This window comes from Brassica napus, chromosome C4 (assembly GCF_020379485.1).
Source record: "Brassica napus cultivar Da-Ae chromosome C4, Da-Ae, whole genome shotgun sequence".
In the NCBI taxonomy this organism is placed as follows: domain Eukaryota; kingdom Viridiplantae; phylum Streptophyta; class Magnoliopsida; order Brassicales; family Brassicaceae; genus Brassica; species Brassica napus.
The window spans coordinates 38,097,916-38,106,198 of NC_063447.1; the positions used below are offsets into that span (position 1 = coordinate 38,097,916).

General features: G+C 28.6%; 1 pseudogene; it reads right to left on the bottom strand.

The window, feature by feature from the left end:
• Positions 1-2,230: 2,230 nt before the first annotated feature.
• LOC125585328 lies at positions 2,231-6,240 on the bottom strand (annotated as a pseudogene).
• Between the last annotated feature and the right edge of the window lie 2,043 nt (positions 6,241-8,283).

The following is an 8,283-nucleotide window of genomic DNA, read 5'->3' on the forward strand; positions in this document are numbered from 1 at the left end:
CAAAATGGTTAGTAAAATAGGAATAAAATGTGATTAATTGGTTTACTTGGTGTTTTCATGCAGTATGAAAAAAAAATTAATAAATAATAGTTTTAAAATTTAAAATATATTTAAAATAAAATTGGGTTAAATTTTAGTTTTTTTTTAAATACTTCATTTTAATTTTTAATTTAATTATATGTAAAATTAAGATAAAATAAATATTTTAATTTTAATTTATATTTAATGACATATATATGTAGATATTTAAAATTATAATCTTAGAAAGAATTTTTTTATCTATTTCTTTTGGTTAAAATATTTTATATTAAAGTCTATAAACTATGAGAAAATTTTGTTAGGTATATAATTATGAAAAAAACTATCTAAATTTGTAGATATTAAAACACTAATGATATTGGGATTAGAAAATTACAATTTTCTTAAGAAATATATGAAATTTGAAGAATTATTTTAGTAATAAAAATTATATAGTTATAAAAATATGGTTAAATAATATTTCAAAAATTGTAAAATATTATTATATTTCCATTTTTATTATGTTATTTATTTTTATATTAATAATTATCTATGAGTTATTAAAAAATTTACCAAAAATATAAATCAATATTTAATTCCAATGTCCTTGTCACAATTAATTTCTATCCATGTCATCATTGCTAGTATGTCATGTCATCATTTTTCTTTCAATATCAATGTGGTAATTACAAATGTCAAATCACTTATCAAATAATGTCTAGATAATGTCAGGGTATTAATGTATTAGATATTATATGGAATGTATAATTTAATAAGTTACATAATAATTTATATAATAACTAGACTTTGATCTGTGCTTGGTTTATTTTTGGAATTAAATAAAAATTTTACATAATTTCTATGTAAGATAATGTATAAGTTTGAGAATATTTACCTTGAACCGAAGAACCAATCAGTATTAAACTGAATAACATAACCCAAAATTGAACCAAATTTTATTAATAACCGAGCGGAACATATGTCTTTGAAACTGAGCCAACAATTGAATGGATGCCCGCATTTTTAAAATGAAAATTATATGCTTACAAATATTTATTTAATTTCATTGCGGTAGTAATATTTTATTGTATTATATTTTTAAAAATATGGTAAATAAGCACTGCTACTTATTATATTGGTGCACTAGTTACTTAGCATTAGTCATTAATGTTATGAAGAGACATTAAGTCTATAAAAATACTCCCTATGTTTTATAAATAGTGTCATTTTAGGTTAATTTTTTTGTTTTTTAAAAGGTGCCATTCTAAAATTTTAATTTTTTTTTTACATTAAATCTATCTTTTACCCTTTTGGATAACCAATAGATTTTTATTTAAATATTATTCATTTAATTAGTCATACATTAAATAAAGATAAATTAGTATGTTATATAATTTTCTCAATCTCCGTAAAAAATGTCAAACTGGCACTTTTTCGATTCAGAGGGAGTTTAACTTATATGAAGTCATACTCTCTCGAATCAAAAGTAGTCGACAATTTATTTTAAAAGAACCATATATTAGATATTTTTTTCCTCTATCAAATAAATCCTCAAACAGTCGAATAATATAAATATATTCGAGAGAAGTTAATCTGAATTTTTTGGAAATAAAGGTTACATAATATGTTGATCTTAATAAAGGTAGTTACATTTACAAAGCTATATATGTTTAAGGATATGTCCAATGGCAAAGAGTAATATTACAAAATAATAGTAAGGTAAATGTTAACAATGATAATGTTTAAAAAAAATAGATTATTCTCCATCTGTTTCACAAAGAGTGTCACTTAGACATTTTTCACACATATTCCGAAATTGATGAAATGCATTTATGTTTTCATTAGTGTCATCCATTTAACCAATAGCATTTTAGATAAATGAATTTATTTATAAGATCAATGAATTTTACAATTAATAAAAAAACTAAAAGTAAGTATAAATTGCATTAGAACTGTAGAACGACACTTTTTATGTAACAAAAAATGCTAAAGTGATACTTAATATGAAATAGATGAAGTATTTTTTTTTTAAATATAGTAAATAAGCACTACTACTTATTATATTGATGCACTGATTACTTAACATTAGTTGTTAATGTTATAAAGGGACATTAACTCCATAAAACTATAACTTAGACTATGTACAATGGTTTCATCACACAACACCCTCCACATCATCTTCTCTTTTTTCCACATTATCTTCTTTTTCTTCCACTTAATAGTTTAACACCACTCATTTTTTATATTCTATAATGGTTTGTTTAATGAAATTCATTACCATACCCTACCGTTTTTATTTTCATATTTTTTTATTTTTTCCTATGTTTTTGTTTTTGTGATAACATATTAATAATAATTATTGGTTGATATTAAATTACAATACTTAAGAGCTAAACAGATGATTATATAACTTTTTCTGTTGTATTTTATAATTTTAGTAAAAAATAAATTATTAAAGACAAAACATATAGAGAGTCACTAATAAAAACAATTATGAAAACTTAAAGTGTAATACAATACATTAATAAACACACAACACAAATAATAAAACACACCTAGCATAATTAGTACAATAAAATCAACTCACAAACTTAGAAAATCTTTCTAACCAAGAAACATTCTGATTTTTTTTCCATATGTGTTTGACTAGATCTGCTTGCAATTCGTGATGCACATTTGAATCACACAATTCAGATCTACCACGCACGTGATTTGCAAATGGAAGTATCACTTTAGTCGAGGATGATTGTGGTGCATTAGACCCACTTGCTTCAGATTGGTCATAGTCGTTCCAGTGTTGGGCATATGTATCTCGTTCATCCTCAACAATAATATGATGCAATATGATACATGAACTCATTATGATAGCCAAATCGAAAATGTTCCACTAACGAGTTGGTTTGCGAATGATTTTAAATTGAGCTTGCAACATTCCGAATGCACGTTCAATGTCCTTCTAACATCCCTACTGAACTTTTTCAAATAACTTGTTCAAATTACTTTGAGGAAGCCTAATCAATTTGACGAAAGTAGGATAAGAGGGATATATACCGTCAGCTAGATAGTACGCCATATTGTAAGGTCATTGGGTCTCGAAGAAGTTCACTTTTCGAGTATTTCCTTGTTCAACATCATCGAACACTGGTGAAAGATCCAGGACGTTTATATCGTTAATGTGCCTAGACATCCAAAACAGCATGTCAGATCCATAGATCATGGAATGGAACCGCGTCAAGAATAACAGTGGTAGTTATCTTATCTCCCCGAGTATATTGTCTTTCCCACGCTTTAGGACAATTTTTACATTACCAATGCATGCAATCAATACTCCCAATCATCCCCGGAAACCCTCACATTTCACTAACATGAGAAATTCTTTGCAGGTCATTTTCAGTTGAGGCTCTGAGATACAATTGCTCGTACAATTGTATGATTCCTTTACAAAAACTACGCAAGCACTCCAAAGCTGTAGTACCTCCAAATTTGATGTATTCATCAACCGCGTCGGTTTCCATACCATATGCTAACATTCACAAGGCCGTGGTACATTTCACTAAGGGAGATATACCTTCTTTATTACTTGCATCAAATCGTTGAGTGAAGTAATCGTCACTGCTTGATAGGTCCCCAACGATTCGGAGAAAACATGTTTTCGCATCCAAAATCGCCGACGGAACATTGCATCGTCATATGTAGGTTGATTGGAAAAGTAGTCGTCAATCAATCTTTGATTTGCTGTGCATGATCTCTCATGTGGTATCTTCTCTAGCTATGAGGTTGATAGTTTTCCTATATTTTCTTTCAACGCTCCCTAAACTAGTTAAGGATATACCTTTCTTCAATTTCAGACTGCATTTTGTAAGCTTCGATATCAAAAAGAAGTTCTGATGGATCCATATCAAAAGGAAACTTTGATGGATCCATTGTGGTATTGGTACATCAATGAAAGAATGAGTCCAGATTTATAAGAAAATGGAATTGATGGATTGAGTGGTTGGAGGATAAGATTCTTACATGGAAAAAAAGTCACGGGCACTTGAAAGCATTATTAAATCATGTTGAGTGGTTGGAAGATAAAATTCTGCTATTTATAGCCGAAATTGATGGTATAACATTGATGGAAAATTCAGGGACACTTGACAGAATTATTAAATCATGTTGAGTGGTTGCAAGATAAGATTTTGCCACTAAAAGCCAAAATTCACGGATAACATTGACGGAAAAGTCACAGGCGCTCGACATCATTATTAAAATCATGTTGAGTGGTTGGAAAATAAATTTTTCTATTATTAAAGCATAACGTGATAATATATTATTACAATATCAACTGACAACAATATTATTAAAGGAGAAAGTGACAAACAAACATAATGAAAGCATGGAGTGACATGATACAGACAAGCATAGAGTGGTATGATACAAACAACCACTTTTGACTACAATTAATTTCCAAATAATTCAAGGCTCAACTGTTGGAACATCTCTTTGCTCTTGTCAGTGAGATGTTCCTTTTTACTTAGCTTCACCCACATCTTTATCTTCTTACCCCGAGTTTTTTCTTTCATCAATTGGTTTGCCTCCTCTTGCCTTTGGATTACCTCTTTTCACGTTTAGTTTGCCTCCTCTTGCAACATGGCTAATTTTCCAAGTGTTCGAACTCTTGAGCCTTGATTTTTCTGAGCTCATTAAAATCTTCGTTGACCACTTCCAAGGCTGCGCCCTTACCTTTCTTTTTCGCTTTTTCTCTTTGATGCATCTCTCCCCATTGGTCGAGCACTGGATCCTAGAGACTTGGAGTCACTAGCATCACTCTCGTGGTCTCTCTTAGATACACTACTTCCAGAGCCACTATTTCCACCTTCCTGACTACCATAAAGTGGTTGATTACGGACAGCTCCAATTTTTTTCAAATTGAAATTTCGGGTACCACCACCTGAATAGATTTCTTGCGTTTTTGCCATTATATCTTGCTCCGACCACCCACTTTGTTGCACACGCTTAGCGCCAATCCATTTTCCCAATTTTGGTTCATGTAGTTGTAATGATTCCTGCATGAAACTCCACCACGCAGAGGATCAAATGAGCAATCCTTTTTACAATACTCATTAATTTTACGCCAAAATGATTCGCTCTTCTAGTTTCTGCCAAAAACTTTGTCTTTTCCATATTTGATCCACCGACTCAGTAGCACTAAAGCACCATAAATATTTTGGTGGTGCATTTGACGATTTTTCGGATAGCATGGGTTGAATTGCATGCACCAGGAGTGGCTTCATTAACACCACTTATACCACCAAAAGTCATTTGTGTAGAAAATTCGGGAAAATTCAGTTGCTCCAACATACATAACAATTTCATTATCCGTCGGAGTAGAAGAATAAGCGGGTGGTTGAGATGAATATGACATGGCTGAACCATAATATGGATGATAGTTTGGAATCGCTGACGGCATGAAGAAACTTGGTGGAAAACCATAGTTTGGTATATTTTGGGGTTAGTTGGAAGATTGGTTTTGAAATGGATAGTTGTTGAGATTTGGATAATTGAAAGGATAGTTAGAAGAATTTTTGGTATTATTAGATGGGTTTTTGTTGTGATCCATTTTCTCAATAAAGATAGGAAACTATATAAACGAGAATTTATGAGAGGCTAAAGATGATTTTTTTTTATTTGTCCAAATCTTATGAACAAGTCTCTAGTTATAAAGTATAAAAAATGATAATTTTTTGATATTTATTTTTTTTTAAATACATAATTTATTGTACAATAATTAAATCAAATAATGTAGAAGGAAAAAAAACTCAGCACGATTAATCAAAAAACTGTCATCACGGTCACCTTTTCTTCAGCCAATGGCACCAAGCCATGTGGGCAACCTTTCTCCTCTCCACCAAAATTCTAACTAGTTTAATTTCTTCAACATGTTGAATGCCTACTCATTTTCAACTAAAAATTTAACATCCCATTGCATGTAGTCAACTGTTGAAAATTGAATATCAACACTCCATTGTATCTAGTCTTATATGAGTCAAATGCATGCGGAGATAGAAGCATTCTTCTGGGCAATGGAATGTATGAAAAAATTACGTCAATTTCAGGTTACGTTAGCAACGGATTATTCTCAATTGGTGAAGATGGTTTCAAAACCAGAAGAATGACCAGCTTTTGCAAGTTATTTGGAAGATATTAAGATCCTGAAAGAAAGTTTCATAAGATCAGAGATTATCTATGTACCAAGGACGCAAAATTCAAAAGCGGATAGCCTAGCACGCAGTGTCAGGAAGCAACCGTCTTTCGTCATTCACATGGATCAAGATCTCCCAGTGTGGTTCACAGAGTCAGTATAAGTCCGTACAAATTGATGACAAAAAAAAAATGAAGTCATATGCTCTTGAATCAAAAGTAGTTGACAATTATTTAATAGAACCATATATTAGATATTTATTTCCACTATCAAATAAATCCTCAAACCGTCGTGTAAATCCTTAAATAAATCATTTGGTAGCATAAAATGTAAATCCCCTATATATTATTTGTGAAACATTACAACTTTTTTTTGTAGTCACGTGTCATCACTAAGATGATTCTTAGAATTATTAGAGAAATATGTTGGTCCATCTAATTATATAATAATATTTTTATTAAACTAACCATAAATTTATTATTAATGTCATTTATTATTTCCTTAAATAAAGATTACGGAATTACCTAATGTGGCTAAAGTATATATGACAATTAATGATTTTGAATAATATATAAAGATTTGATTAAAAAATGTATCTTCTATCAAATTTGTTTAATTTTAAACTATTAAAATAATTTAAAAAAATCACAATAACCATATTATAAAATTTTAGATTTTTCTGTATATGTTATATTTTGAATTTTAAAAAACGACTATAAATTACTAAAACTGTTAAAAGTCTCACATTCAAATTTTTCGATCCATGGTTTAAAATTTTTGTTATGACAAAATACAAATGATTACAAAATCATATAAATAAAAGTCTAATTTAATTAATCATTAAGATTTAAAATATATATGTATATATATCATTCTAAATTAAACTATAAACCATATTGAATAAATAAATATTTTGATTTCAAAATTTACTTTGAATAATTTTTTTTGATAAAAGTTTTGAACTAACATTGATAAAAAAATTTAAATTATAAATTACTAAAATTATTAATCCTACAATGAAAATTTTGTTATCAGTAATTTAAAGTTTTTGATATTAAAGATACACATGATCAAAAAAACATATGAGTAGAAAGCATCATTTAATAGACATTAATATTAAAAATATATTATGTATGTTAATATCATTTAAATTTAATTACATATCCTATCAAATTTTTAAAAAATTGTTTGGATTAATAAAATTGATTTATACGTTCGCACCAATTTAATTATATATGTAATAGTTACTGACTTTTAATTATTCAATATATATTTATTATTTCATAATATGTAAGAACATATAATACATAAAATAATTTTTATATATAATGTTTATCCCGCGCAAGGCACAGATCTTAATCTAGTAATTTAGTAAAAAAGCTTATTTCATTAGGACTCTGAGAGGAGCTGAGAGACTGACACATCAGCATTGTACTATAAGTTGTAACTTAAACAATAGCACTTAATTAATATAAAGGGGGTTGGTTATTAATGTTATAAAGGGACATTAACTCTATAAAACTATAACTTATATGAAGTACGCTCTCGAATCAAAAGTAGTCGACAATATAGTTAAGAGAACCATATATTAGATATTTATTTCCACTATCAAATAAATCCTCAAACCGTCGACTGATATAAATATTTGAGAGAAGTTGATCACAAATGTTTTGGAATTAAAAGTTACGAAATATGTTGATCTTAATAAAGGTAGCTGCGGTTAAGAAAATTAGCTTTATACATATATTTAAGGATATGTCAAATGGCGGAAAAGTAATATTTCAAAGATTAGTAGGGGTAAATGTTAACAATGATCGTGTTTTAATAAAATAGATGAGTGGATGTAGCTGGTGATTAGTATTAGAATATATTAATAAACTAAAAATAAGGAGTGTTAGATATGTTGTTATAATGTTTAAGAGATTATTAATAATGAACTTTAAGATTAGTTATTAAAACAGTGACAAAAAAAAGTAATATTCCATAGTAATGTAGGGGTAAATTCTATGTCTACTACTCTTTCGATAGAGAAGACTATAGAACCTATCAATTTTAACAAGAAACGAGTAAAAAATATCATT